The 16,116-nt window shown below is 33.2% G+C and overlaps 1 pseudogene; it reads left to right on the top strand.

Moving 5' to 3' along the window:
* Positions 1 to 980: 980 nt before the first annotated feature.
* Positions 981 to 14,133, top strand: LOC127667631 (vomeronasal type-2 receptor 116-like; annotated as a pseudogene).
* Positions 14,134 to 16,116: the final 1,983 nt, after the last annotated feature.

Raw genomic sequence — 16,116 nt, 5'->3', positions numbered from 1 at the left:
TGTAGCAGAGGACTGCCTTATCTAGGATCACTGGAAGAGGGACCTCTTGGTCCTATGGAGGATAGATGACCCAGGGTAGGGGAATGCTAGTGTGCTGAGCAGGAGTTGATGGGTAGGCAGGGGAGCACTCTCATAGAAGCTGGAGGAGGGGGGAAGTGATGGGATGGTTGTTGTTGAGAATCGTGGAAGGGGGATAAAACTTGAAATGTAAATTAATGAAATAACAAATAAAAAGAAAGAAAGAAAATAAAGAAAGCACACAGCAAGGCATTTTCTCTGGATCTGGTTGAACATTTAAAATCCGTGTTTCACCACGTAAATTAAGTGTGGATCTCTGAATAACTGTATAAATTTTGATAGAACAGGATTAAATATATTTCTAATTTGGTCTGTTTATTGATCCTCAATAAAACATAAGCAAAAGCCTTGTTCAGATAATATGTTCATGTCTCTGGTGTGATGTAGTCCATATTGTACATGATCTGTGGATCTCAGTGACTATAAACATGAGACTGCTTCTCCCTGACTTGGACTTTGTAATCCTGTGTGTCTCCAGTAGCTATGGTTGTACTGTTACTGGATGTCACATTGTGAGTCATCAGATACAATCCACTAACATAAATTCTAACTTTGTTCACATAAACACCTTGTTGAAACTTTCCAAGGATCAAATTGGAAAAAAAAAGGCTACTTTACCAGTATTCAAAAACACAAGTGATATCATTGATCCTGGGAATGAATTATGCTAGTTACCTACTTGTGTTTATTACATGTGCTGTGGACAGCAGGTGCAGAGCCCCATGAAAGAGAGTGTTTAAGAAGTCTCCATGGCTCGGGAGCAATCTGGAAAGAAATGAATCATGGATATGCAACAAACTTTCCTTTGCCAAGAGAAATAAAAACAGGCAGAAATTTGATGTCCTGTTATGCATGGGACTTAACAATCCTCACTGCCCAGGCTTAAGGCAGGCAGGACAAAGATGTTCATCTTGAGAGTAGTCCTCTTCTTCCTCAACATTCCACTTCTCATGGCCAATTCCATTGGTCCCAGTTGCTTTTGGAGAATAAATATGAATGAAATCAAGGATGAAGATTTGAGTTTCACTTGTTCCTTTATCCTTGAAGTGGTTCAGACACCTATGGAGAAAGATCATTACAACCAGGCTCTGAATACCCTGTAAGTGCATTTGTATTTTCCATGTAAGTGACATCTAGAATATTTCTTGTGTGGTTTGAGCATGAAAATTAGAAAAATCCTTGAGTCTCCTGTTCTGTTGCTAAGTCTGAACACCAAGAAACTACCTTAATTCTTTAACAGATTCAATGTCATTTTCTTCATTGTAGCCTGCAAGCTGAAGAATATAGGATTATCTACACTGAATCTTTATGTAAAGCCCTCCTATTAGAAGTTTGTATTGCACTCTACACAGTAACGACTCATTGAGACTGATGGAATAATATTTGATTGTTTTACCCCAAGTACATGCAAATAGATGGTCATAAGTCTTGCAGAAGGTCCTTCCATCATTGTGTTGCTCCTAGAGCATATGATGGTTCCTATAACATTCAGGGCACTCATAGTGCTCAAGAACTATATATAAAAAGTTACTCTCTCAAACTTATTGAATGTGGCCACTTTTCTTGAAAAGCTTCATCAAGAAGTTTGGAAAGAGAAGATCTTTACACTCACAAATACATATTTCGTATGAATGCCCGGGTGGATATTTTTATGTATATGAGCAAGGAATTTCTAGGTATTAGAGGGCAAGACATTCAAATGTTTTAAAGATAATCAAAAAGCAATATAGTTATTCATACTGTTCATATAATAGCACTGGCTTCTGTGTTTTACAATGTTAAGTTTGCCATTCACTCTTTAAAGAAAAATACATTTGGAACATAAGGATCTAATGATACGTTCACATTCTTTGATTAGTGGTAACTGCTTATGCCCCTTGTCACTAGCATGGGCTACAGTTCTGCTGTGGGAAAATTGGAATCTTTGACAATAGTGATACAGGAGTTGTTTATTTGATTTTTGTCATTATTAAAAAAAAAACACGTCTTCTCTTCTCATGTCTAAGTTGGATAATCTCTAACCTTTTACTTATATTTATATATTGTGGGCCTTTTTTCAGCAATTTTAGTAAATGTAGGTCCACATTTTACTGATGTGATAATGATACCCATTTTGTGGAAAGCTGATAGTTTTTTAAAACACAGCCAATGTGACTATTAGGCTACACAGACAGATTGAGTAACTGATGCTTCCTAAGGTTTAGTTGTATAACATAGTTTGTGCATTTCACAAGGTCTGTTCTAAAACTTCTTTTATGTATTAGTAAAATTGTCAATTGAGATTTTTTTGTTTGGTGATAAAGAATATTTTAAAATGGGTTATTTTAGTGCATAGAATGCAAACAGCACCACATTACAATTTTTGTTGTAAACCTGATTTTATTTAGCTCAAAATTAATTATTCAATATGTAGGTATATGTATAGTGTTTATTGATAAGATTATATGAGCTGGCAAGGATGAGACAGGAGATATAATTCTTTACATAAACTTAAATACAATGTATTATTCCATTCCCACTGACTTGTGACCCACTTTATTAAAAATGTAAATTTTTTATACAAGTTGCACAAAAATCTCTTCTATTTTATAAACAGATTGTACTGGCACATACAAATATCACTGGAATTTACTTATTTTCCTACTTCTCAGCAGGATGCTAATGTTGCTTATTTGAATTGTGAATGTTATCAAAGATGTTTCCTAGAAATTAAGTTTTAATGATGAGAAGTAGCCAGAGTGAATATATCACATTTCTTTGTAAATAGAAAGTAGGTGAGTGATATTTGGGCCATATGGCAATCCCTTAATCTCTGCACTAAGTACCTCTCACAAGTGTACCTGCACATTTGAAGCAAGTATAGTCTAGAACAAAGTATCTTATAAAACACCTGGCTGTATTTCTCTCTTATGATCTACATAATCATTACTCAAGTGCATCCAAACATATTCAAAAACATCTATCATTTACCAAATTCATGTTTGATATTTGAATTTATTTAAAATTAAATATTTAGAAAATATTTTCTTTCAGCAAAAAATGGAAAGTCAAAATTAAAAAGATGACGTTAGATATGAGGGTACATGTTAAGATCATAGGGCACTAATTATAAGTGATTGTAAGTACAGGAACCAAAAGTTGCTGCACAGAGTCTACTATGCACTGACAAATCATGTTTTCACTTCCTTATACAATTCAGTTAATTTCACAAGATTCTGTCATAAATTCCATGGCTCTCATAACACAAGTATTTTTATATTGTTCAGTAATTTCAAAATGAAGTCATGATCAGCATTATTCTTTTGTCGATATCTATGGTTTCCTCTACCTTTTGATCAAGCACTCAAACATGGAGATGGAAATGCTCTTGTGAATGAGCTCAATGCCATACCTTATTTATAGGAGCCACATTGCCATGAACATATAAAGTGTTTTATATTTTCCTGGTTCTCATTTCATTCCAATCTCACAAATAAATCCATTTGTTTCATTATTTAGGCATCATATGCAGAAACTTCCAATACAGTATAGTGCTTCTATTGAGTACAAATGACCATGTATAGACATATGTCTGTAATAAACATTGTACTCTTTTCCAGAAAACCAACTAAAATCCACAAATATGCTTTGGCATTGGCCTTTTCAATGGATGAAATCAACAGGAATCCTGATTTTTACCAAACATATCTTTGATTATAAAACACAATTTTGGCCACTGTGATGGAAAAAGTGTAAACTATTCTTTTCTTGCAAAAAATTATAAGCCTGTGCCTAATTATTTCTGTAACAAAGAAACTATGTGCTCATTTCTGCTTACAGGACCTCACTGGAATATACCTTTTGAAATGGCAATAATCCTGGGCATATTTTTATCTCCACGTGTGAGTTATCCTAGGCCAGGAATTCTCAACCTTATGTCTCTTTGAGTGATTCTGGTAGATATTACAAAAGTTAATGCTCGAGATTGTGTTTATTCTTATATCAATCTATGTAATAAGTTCAAGAGGATGTACTAATCAGAGACATGATAGGCTAGGGGCAACCTCCAAAATTTGACAGACTCCAGAAAGGAGAAAGAATAGAGAAGACCATGAAGAATGCAGTGTGGCGTGGTGGTAGAGGGAATCTTGCAGCCATGACTAACTGGAAGTCAGAGTGTTTCTTTATTTATACAAATCAAAGTAAGCAGAGATTGATCCATGTTGTTCCAAATCACAGAAAATATTTTTTTCTGTCCCCAGATATGTTATCGTCATTTTGTTGTAAGTTTACATTATCATTGGTAAAGTGTGAAACAGCAGAGTTACCAATTACAATCAAAGTGTTTTTATAAATTTAGTCATCAGGAAAACTGAGATGGTACAGAAATATATTTAACAAACCATTTCATTATATCCCACATTTAGATAGTTGGAGTATTTTTTGCAAAGGCACGAGAGGCCATTCTTAGACCATCCACTTGTGACATATCAGTGGCACTAGACAGAATAAAAAGATGCAATGCAGTCTGTGGAATTAGCCATTTTGCTACCAGTGTGTGTATGACCAACTATTAAGGTTCAGAGTCATTAGAATGCCAACTGTCATTAGACCCTCTGGCAACAATTTCAGCAACACACTGCTTTAGTTATTATAAGCCATTGTCTTTATATTATGTTATAACAATGGTTATGTCACATCATTAGAGAACTTATTGTTATGTCTTATCTTGTTTTTATTTTGGCCCTTCTTCCTAAGATACAAGATGGACCTTCTTCATAAGAAAATTGTCTAAGAAAGAGGGGTTATGGGGTTCCAATACCTCATTCTTTCATAATTTTCCCACATGATTATTTTTGCATCATCATAAGACACTTTTTATGGAGAATATAACTTCATCTACACTGTGTTTCTGTGTATTATCCTCAAGACACACAACTTACAAGTCCTGTATATTTTGCCAAATGATTTCCTCTGCATTTAGTAGGATGAGGTTTTTTGTTTGTTTGTTTGTTTGTTTTTTGTTTTGTTTTGTTTTCTAAAATCTTATATGCTGCTGACATATTTAGGCTGCCCAATGTTGTTTACATTTTTAAATTCACTTTGTTCTGATTATCTGTTTCCTGGAGAAGCACAGAAGCAAATAGTCACAGAATATTTTGGAGCCTTATACTAACAAGGAGATCTCTGGCATCTTTATGTGAAAAACAACTTCTAGTGTACAAGGAATAACACCAAGTATAGGAATATAAGAATATTTTTTCCTAAAAGCTAAAGCAATATCATACATAGGAGCTACCTGTTAAACCTTAGAAGCAGTGTTTCTAGATTAAGGCATAAATGCCTTTTAAAAATATTAGAGAAATATCCCTAAGTTTTAAATATATTAGAATCACTATAAACCTTGAAACCCCTGATATCAAATTAAAACTGAAAGACAGTAAACAGTTAATTTAACATGTGAATACATTTTATACATCTTTGTCAAACAGTTATGCTTGCAGTTCCCATTAGAAGTGGAGGTTCCAGGCATCCACATTGGCTCTTTTGAATCAGAGATAAGAGGGAAAGTCACATGTAATCAACTGTTTGCAGGTAAATATGATCACATTTTTTTTTAAGTGCACTACACCTCATACTGCTCTCTATGTTGTAGCTTCTTCAGTTTGCCTATGGTCCATTCCATTCTATCTTCAGTCATAAGGAACAATTTCCCTATCTCTATCAGATGGACCCAAAGGACACATCTCTAGCACTGGCAATGGTCTCCTTCATACTTTACTTCCACTGGAACTGGGTTGGCCTTGTCATCTCAGATGACGATCAAGGCAAACAATTTTTTTCTGAGTTGAGAAAAGAAAGTTAAAATAATGAAATTTGCCTTGTCTTTGTAAACATGATATCAGCCCAAGAGAAGTCATTCCATCAAAAAACTGAAACATACTACAAGCAAATTGTGATGTCAACCACAAATGTTATTATCGTATATGGGGAAACATACAGTATTTTTGAATTGAGCTTCAGATTGTGGGAATCTCCAGTTATACAGAGAATATGGGTTACCACAAAACAATGGATTTTCCCTACCAGTAAGAGAGACTTACCCCATGGAACATTCTATGGAACTCTTACTCTTCTACACCACTATGGTGAGATTTCCGGCTTAAAAAATTTTGTACAAACAAGGTGTCATCTCAGAAGTACAGACTTATATGTAGTAATGCCAGAGTGGAAGTACTTTAACTATGAAGCCTCAGCATCTAAATGTGAAATGCTGAAGAACTATTCATCCAATACCTCATTGGACTGGCTAATGGAACAGACGCTTGACATGTCCTTTAGTGATTTTAGTCATAACATATACAATTCTGTGTATGCTTTGGCCCATGCGCTCCATCAGGTGAATCTGCAACAGGTTGAATCAGGCAGTAGCCTATGAGAAAGGAGCCAGTTCTCACTGTTCTAAGGTAGTTTCTTCTATTGGATGATGTTTGGTGTCTTAAGCTGTTTAGGGAGAGAGAGAGGGGAGAGAGAGAGAGAGAGAGAGAGAGAGAGAGAGAGAGAGAGAGAGAGAGAGAGAGAGAGAGAGATGCCTATTTGTGTTTCCTTCTAAAGTTTTGTCTCTGTTTGGCAGTTTTCACTGAGAGAACTGAAATTCTTGGAATATTATGGTAATTACATTTATCCAATTGCTTGTATTTAGATTTCCCTCATTCTTTAAATGCCGTTTCTATAAAATCAGAACACAATTTATGACTTTAAGTAATGGTATATACATTATAGTGCAATGCTAATCTTTAGATAAACTCCTTCCTGAGAAAGACCCACTTAATTAATCCTCATGGGGACAAAGTGATTATGAAACAGAGAGTAGTACTGAAGGAAGAGTATGACATTATTCACTTTTGGAATCGCTCTCAACGCCTTGGGGTTAAGATGAAGATAGGAAAGTTCAAGCCATATTTTCCACATGGTCAACACCTTCATTTATATGGAGACATGATTGAGTTGGCCACAGGAAATAGAAAGGTGGATGTATATGAATTTACTGATTTAAAAACACAGTAATAAACACTGGCAAGTGAATACACTGCATCATTTTGAAATGAAAAATTGCATCACATCAGGAACAAATTTCTTAGCTCCTGAATTGTGTTTCTTTTTTACTTTTTTGACATATTTTTACTATTTTTTGAAGATTTCATCCATGCATAAAATATAACTTTTTCATATCAGAACGATTTTCTGAAATTTAATGAATAAAAATCTATTTTCACTATTGATTGATATTCTTTCCTTTGAATTAAACAAAATTCTCATCAGATCATTGTTGTTATTACACAGTCATCTCATCCCTTAGATTGAACCTCTTTAAGAGATGTTGATAAGTGTGACACTAATGTTACAATTATGAAACACAAAATTCATAGCTGCTATCCCTTGGCACAATACTCAAAAATATGTTCCCATAGAGCAAAAGGATATATACCAAGTTCACTAATGAACAAAATTACAGAAATTAATATTCACAACTTTTTAATTATTCATAACTTTTAAAATATATTCATAACTTTCTAATTAATTTGAAGAACCCCTTCACACTTTTAAGCAAGATGAACAACAGGACAAAGGAACATATTTAAAGCTCTGGAAGAAGAGACAAAGACATGGCTATTAAAATACATCAAATACATCAATAACAGCAACCAGACAAAATAACAAATAATTTTCAGTTTTAAATGAACATTTTAATTTATATTCTCTAAATTAAATCAAAGAAAACAAGGCTCATTTATTTTTAAGACATTCATTGGTGGACTGCACAGGGCAGGGAGACTCACGCACATACAGGAGGAGAAATTTTCTTTATAAAAATTGGTGGCAAACAAATTAATGTGTAATAAGTGGGAAAAGGGTTATTAAAGAACAATACCTTTGATGGATATGTATGGCATAATTCTTTAGAAAAAAGCTAACAAAAGAACACAACACACAACAGAAAGATCATTCTCTGAGAACAGGGAAATATTTTTGCAATTGTGATGTTATTATTTATTGAAAAAAGCTTGTACTTCTTATATAATATATCATAAATACAGTTTTACTTCCTTCTATTGTAATGCGACCAATTCTCAAATTTCCTTGTAAATATATCAGAGTTAAAACTCCTACTTCCTTCCCAACTGCCTTTCCCATCACAGCCACTTTCTGTCTCTTATTGAAAAATAACAGGATTCTATGGGAAAATAAAATAAATCAAGATTAAACAAAACCTAAGACATTATAGTAGGAAAAATTTTCCTAACACATTATGGTATCTAGACATATAAAATGAAACTAGGTGAAAGAATCAGAAAATCCTACTTCATGTTTTGCATGAATAGGAGTGGTTGAAGCATGAGATGGTGATAAACAATTGAGTGACAGTTATTCCAATTTCAGTACTAACAATATTTCATTTTTAAACTATAATTAAAACTCTAATTTCTATAATCTGGAAATATTAATGCCAGTTTTTTATGCCACATGAGTATGTGAGTAAGTATAGTATGAAACACCTATAATCTATTTCTGGTGAACAGCAAAACAAAATGTTTTGACAAAATGATATTCTATGTCAATTGTAATTCTACATAAAAAACAGAAATAGAATGCCCTTATAAATAGTAGCCCAAACCAAAATATCTGGTAGCCAAATACTGTTGGTGTCTTCTTCTATCACTGATTCATCATTCACAAATGTAAAGGACAGTGGGTGAATTTTTTTTTGCCCTATTGGGAAATTAAACTTAATGTAAACTGAATCTCCTCAGGCATTGGGAATTTAACTGTGAAAATAAAATCACAATGACATTTGTGCCCAAATATCACCAAAACATTGATTCTACTTGACTAGTCATTCTATTGTAGACAGGTTTCTGGGATGAGGTTAATTGACACTCTTGCTTTCAAATATATCAGAATTAGTGCTCTTCCGCAACTACTGATACTACTGTATTACTCTTTCTTTTCCCTACTTTGGATTTTGTCAACTCTACTTTCAGTAAGAAAATTATTATATTTTGGAGTTGTGCTACTTATAACATATATAAGGAAGCGCTACTTTACCATAAGTGTGAGTTATGGGACACACTGTATAGACATATAAAGAATCATTTATCAAAGTGCACTTTACTATTTTATATGAGGTTACTGTAAGTAAATAGCAAGATTATATATTCAGAGATTTATTATTTTTAACTTTTTGCCTTGAATAGGGCCTAGTGTGTAGTAGGGCTTTTATAGAAAACTTTGCAATCATATTCCTAACATTCAATTGGTATAATTCTTGAAGGAGGCCAGAGATATTTTTAAAAAAAGCAAGTATTTATTATCAGTGTTCATTTTCAAGTTTTATATCCTACCTCTTTTATTTTTTCTCCCATTTAAAACATCAGTGCTTAACCTACTCCAGGTAATGTAGAAATGGAGATTTATCTGTTGACATTCATTCTTTCTCCAGGCATTCAGAGCTCTTATTCTGAGATTTCACTGCATGAAGCATTCCCACGGTTTTTATCAGGCCATGTTAATCAGTGCTTGATGTTTGTGTTTTCCTTCCCTATCAAACTTTTCCTCTTCCAGGTCATATCTTATTAGAGGTGTGCTCTTAAAAAGTGACATTGAGCTTCATTACAAACATCTATCTTAATTATGAGAAAATGAACACATTAAGATTCATGTTTAAATAAGATAGTTGTAAAAAATAATATTTTCTATGTTTTCATGATGGAAAATTACAGTAACAATTTTGAATAAGCATGATAGTGGTAACCTGCCACTTTGCCAAAGTTGTTTTATCAGTTTTAGGTGTTCTCTGGTAGATTTTTGGGGTCAGGGAAGTATACAATCATACTATCTGCAAATAATGATATTTTAATTTCTTCCTTCCCAAGTATTATCCCTTTGATCTCTTTTTGTTGTCTAATTGCTCTGGCAAGAACTTTGAATACTATATTCAACAAAGTGGATTGGAGAGAGTGGGTAGCCTTATCTAGTCCCTGATTTCAATGGGATTGCTTTGAGTTTCTCTCTGTTAAGTTTGATGTTGGCCACTGATTTGCTGTACATTGCTTTTAGGGTGTTGGATTTTGCCAAATGCTTATTCAGAATCTAATGAGATGATCATGTCCTTTTTTTCCTTTGAGTTTTGTTTTTTAAACTTTATTATGTTGATGAATTTCCTTATATTGAACCATCTCTAAATCCCTGGGATAAAGCCTACTTGATCATGATGTATGCTTATTTTGTTGTATTCTTCGATTTTGTTTGCAAGAATTTTGCTGATTATTTTTGCATTTATATTCGTAAGGAAATTTGGTTTGAAAGGTTCCTTCTTTGTAGAGTCTTTGTGTCGTTTAGGTATCAGTGTAATGGCAGATTCATAAAACGAATTGGTTAGTGTTCCTTCTGATTGTATTTTGTGGAATAGTATATAGTGTACTGGTATTAAGTCTTATTTGATGGTCTGATAGAACTCTGTGATAAACCCGTCTGTTCCTAGGCTTTTCGTGGTGGGAATACTATTGATGACTGCTTCTATTAAAATCTTAATGTGCTAATATAAAATATAAAAGAAATAGCTAAAAGTCACTGTCATTATATGTCTATTTTTTTTCTCAGATGCCATCCTCTGTGTGCAGTACAGACTGTGTTGCTGGATTCAGAAGATTCTGGAAGGAGGGAATGGCAGCCTGCTGTTTTATTTGTAGCCCTTGCCCTGAAAATGAAATTTCTAATTACACTAGTGAGTGTTTGCTGTGCTGATACATGTTGCAAATATATAATTATCTTGTATCACACTAGAATGAGGAAGTCAATTGAAAGGCAAATACAGATATAAAATATACCACATTTGCAATTTATTAGTTGTAGATTTAAAAATCATTAATAATATTCTGCCAAAATCAAACAAATAATAAAATATACTTTGTGCCTTAAACTAGATATTGACTCATTGCAAATTCATGGCAGATTACATTTTCAGGAAGAAATACTTTAGAAAATAAAATTATGATTTGAGGGAATTCTCCCCAAGTTTTTTTTGTAATAATTAATCTATTGTAAAACTACATGCATATTATATTTTTGTCACAATTTTGAAAGAATTAAATTCTTAAATTTTATGAATATTACTGCCATACAAATAATGTGTACAACATATAAACATTATACACCATAAAGAACCAAATATAATATCAAATCTACTGGATTTGGTCATGAGACTGCAAGGTACAAAATCCACATTCTCTGTTACATTAATATGGAAGATGAAAGTATTTCAAAATTTATGAGAAACTGATAATATGTAGTATTCAGAAAGACATGTCCAAAGCCATATGTCATATGAATGCAGAAAGTAAAGATTTGACCCATGATGTAGAATATAAGATGAGAATTATATTTAATATATTAAATACACCAACCACTATTAAAATAATTATTTAGGGTTCATTAAATACAAAATGGTTATGGTTAGCTTGTCAGCTATTTTGCCTTTCACTCTATATAGCATAGTAAAATTCTTGAAAGATATATCATGCTTGTGAAATGGTTCAAAAATTAAATCATTTGTGACTAAGGCTTACAATCTGATTTATTCCAAGGAGCATGTAGCAGAACAAAGCAACATACATAGAAAGTGTATTTTGAAGCCTTGCATTTCAATATACAGTATGCCCCAAAATAATTTCTCAAAGCTTACTGAAACACTTTTCGATGTAAAAAACGAATAAGAATTAACTAATATTTGTATCAACAAATTCCACAGAGAGTCCATAAAATATTTTAATGTATTAACTGTGAATATGTCAGGGATGGGTAACACATGTGCACATATGCTCAAATAATCCCCCTGTAGTTGCACTTACATGCATTTTTGAGATACCAGAAATAGGTGCAAGGATGTGAACTCAGGATCTCTGGTAGAGCAAAATTACCTATGAAAACCTAATCCAATATTTAGGATTTTAGGAAACTTATCAAATAATAGCTCTCCATAAATACATTGGTCTAGAATAGAATATTGAAAAACAGGGAATATAATCAGAATTCTCTGAAATGGCATGAAAATGAAGTGCAATTACTAACACAACACAGTTCATATTGTAATGATGGGAATTACAACTTAAGAATGAGGTACTATTGCTTAATACAAATCATCTAGGTTGCCCCTCTTTCTCCGGGACTCCTCTGATATATTTCTCATTCCGATTGTCAATACTGTTTTCATCCTTGAGTACATTCACAGACACTGAGTACCATAGAAATGGAGATGAGGCAGGAGTAAAAGTCTTCAACATTGCAAATGGAGAAAGAATCAAGGTGAAGTATTTCTTAGTACAAAGTATCTACAGAGATTTTTGCTTCTTTCAGTGGTAATATTAGTGCATCTCATGAAAAATAAGCAGAACATGTGTTTACTTATTGACAGATGAGGATACATCCGATGACTTATTTCTTTAATGTTTTCTGATTTTCAAAAAATAATATTACATTACCTAACATCTTCCAAATTCTTCTTATGACTTCTGACAGGAATCACTTAAATTCAATAATGCAATTGTTACATTTACATGAACATACACATATTAATATATAAACATCCACATAGCATACCTGTTCAGTTTAGTGTTCTTTCTATGTTAATGAGTTTGAACTAGTGAATGCTCAAGTAGGTATTACTGGTCTTGTCCCAATAGAAGTCAGAATCTCAATGTGTCATAAATAATGAATTCTAAATACAGTCAATGATCTCTGCAAACAGTGAGTGTAAAGCTTTGTATTTATAAAATATACCCAACCACATGATAGCTTAAAACATATCTTCTCTGAATTGAATGATATTAAAATGAAAACAAAAAATGGTTTAGGAAATCTTTACTTCCTTATAACATTATAAATTATATAATCAACAAAGTTAAAAACATAAAGAAAAATTGTTTGGTTATATTTTCCTTCAAATCTTTATGAACATTATGAATTGAAAGCAATGCTGTGTAGCAATCTCTTTCAAATTACATTCTTAGCATCAAAGGCAGCATTGCAAGGATTCTTTCAACATCCTTACTTGAAAAACATTGTCAATAAAATTTCTACAGAAGGACTAACTAAAATTTTATTTGAATATCAGATATGGACCAGTGTGTGAATTGTCCAGAATACCAATATGCCAACAGAGAACAGAGCAAATGCATTCAGAAAAGTATGAACTTTCTAAGCTATGAAGACCCATTGGGAATGGCTCTGGCCTTAATAGCCTTCTGTTTCTCTGCATTCACAGCTCTGGTTCTTTGGGTCTTTGTCAAGCATCATGGCACTCCTATTGTAAGGGCCAATAACAGAATCCTCAGCTACCTATTACTCATGTCATTTATGTGCTGTTTTCTGTGCTCCTTTATCTTCATTGGCCATCCTAACAAAGCAACTTGTATCTTACAGCAAATTACATTTGGAATTGTATTCACAGTGGCTGTTTCCACAATTCTGGCCAAAGCCATCACTGTAGTCCTGGCTTTCAAAGTCACAGACCCAGGAAGAAGGTTAAGGTACTTCCTGGTATCAGGTGCACCCAACTCCATTATACCCATATGTTCCATGTTCCAATGTATTCTGTGTGCACTATGGCTAGCAGTTTCTCCTCCCTTTGTTGATATTGATGAATATTCTGAGCATGGCCACATCATTATTGTTTGCAACAAGGGCTCAGTTACTGCATTGTACTGTGTCCTGGGATACTTGGCCTGCCTGGCCCTTGGAAGCTTCACTGTTGCTTTCTTTGCAAGAAATATGCCTGGCACATTCAATGAAGCCAAGTACTTGACCTTCAGCATGCTAGTGTTCTGCAGTGTCTGGGTCACCTTCCTCCCTGTCTACCATAGCACCAAGGGCAAGGTCATGGTTGCTGTGGAGATCTTCTCCATCTTAGCATCCAGTGCAGGGATGCTTGGATGTATCTTTGTACCCTAGATCTACATCATTTTAATAAGACCAGACAGAAATTCTATCCAAAAGGTCAGGGAGAAATCATATTTCTAAAGGAATAGTTAAGGATTTCTGTCAAACATTGGCACATATCTATCAATTATTGGATTACCGTGCATGTATCTAGTTTTGAAATCACTTTCACTGGCTCCTCTAGTGATGACTAGAAGTATCATATCCGCTGATCATGTGAAATTTCTCCATAAACTCTTCACTCATTCACTTGCTTTGTTTACACTGGAAGAAATAAAATTCTCAAATCCTTATAAAAACTGTATTCATCATTTTGCTTTTGTGGACATTTCTCCCCTGGTAACTTCCAATAAAATTTGATAAGACAGTTAAATATATGACCTTGTATAGAAAGTGAGTTCCAGAACAGATACAGGTACAAATAGAAACCATCTGTCAAGTGAAACAAATTAACTAAATAATTTACAAAAATGAAATTAGATCATATTTTCTTATTTCCTATAGGAGCACATATATGGCAGAGTACTTCCTATTTTTAACCTATTCTTCAATATATCGTCCAGTAGTCTGAGGCAGAAATGTTTTTTTCTGCTCTCAAATACGAAAATACTATATCCAACCATGGGTAGAATCTGTGGAAGCCAGTGGCTGAATTAGCGAATAGTTTTAATAAACTGAGGAGGAGGGTGACCCATAGGAAGACCAACAGTCTCAACTACACTAGGCATCCAAGATCTCTCAGACACTATGCAACTAACTGATATGAGGCTCTCAACAAATATATGGTATAGCGTGGCCTGGTTTGGCCTCAGTGGGAGAAGACACATCTAAGACATTGAGAAATGGGAGGCCTCAGGGATTGGGAAAGTCTGGGAGTTGGGAGGTGTGGATATCTTCTTGGAGATGGGGAGGAGGTATGGGAAGAGGAAGAGTCAGGGGGAAGATGGGGAGTGGCATAACTATGTAAGTGTAAAACATGAAGATTAAAGAATTAAAAAACAATAAAATAAAGGACTTTATATATGTATATATATGTATATGTTTATATATGTATATGTATATATGTATGTGTATATGTTTATATGTGTATATATGTATGTATGTATATATGTTTATATACATATGTGTATATGTGTATAAATGTATATGTGTATATTTGTATATGTGTATATGTGTATAAATGTATATGTGTATATGTGTATATTTGTATATGTGAATATGTGCATATATGTTTATGTGTATATATGTATGTATGTATATATGTATATGTGTGTGTGTGTGTATATATATACCTATATATATATATATATATATATATATATATATATATAGGTATACGTGTATATAGGTATATGTGTATATGTGTATATGTGTATATGTGTTATATGTGTATATATGTATATGTGTACACATATATATGTATATGTGTATATATGTACATGTGTATATATGTATACCTGTATACCTGTATATATGCATATATGTATATGTATATATGTATATGTGTATATGTGCATATATGTATATGTGTATGTGTGTATATTTGTATATGTGAATATGTATATATGTGTATGTGTGAACATGTATGTATATATATATATACATACATATATATATATATATACATATATATATATATATATATATATATATATATATATATGAACATGCTATTAAAAGTTATTAATGAAAGCAATTGGTAAAACTACTGATACAGGCATGTAGTTAATTTTTCTCAGATCATCCTTGGTATGTAGTTCTTACTGAGGTCCTTGACTCAAAAAATCTGGAAGGATGTAATGGGAGGCAGATGCTTTGACTATGCTGCTTCCAAGGAAATGGCATTTCCATAAAAACAATTGAGTGTTTGTGGCTGTACTAAATCTATCACATTCACCAATTCTCCTCTAGTAATGGGATACAGAATGGGTCTAAAATGCATCAACACTAACAAGAACTATCCATTTCCTAAGTCAGTTTTCATAGAAATGTGATGATTAACAATGTCCCGTTAAGGGACACGTTCTTCATTAACATTCACATTGTATTCATTGAAAATTCTTG

This window comes from Apodemus sylvaticus, chromosome 17 (genome assembly GCF_947179515.1).
Source record: "Apodemus sylvaticus chromosome 17, mApoSyl1.1, whole genome shotgun sequence".
NCBI lineage: Eukaryota > Metazoa > Chordata > Mammalia > Rodentia > Muridae > Apodemus > Apodemus sylvaticus.
The sequence above is the reverse complement of the archived record's forward strand: the minus strand, read 5'-3'. Positions and strand labels throughout refer to the sequence as shown.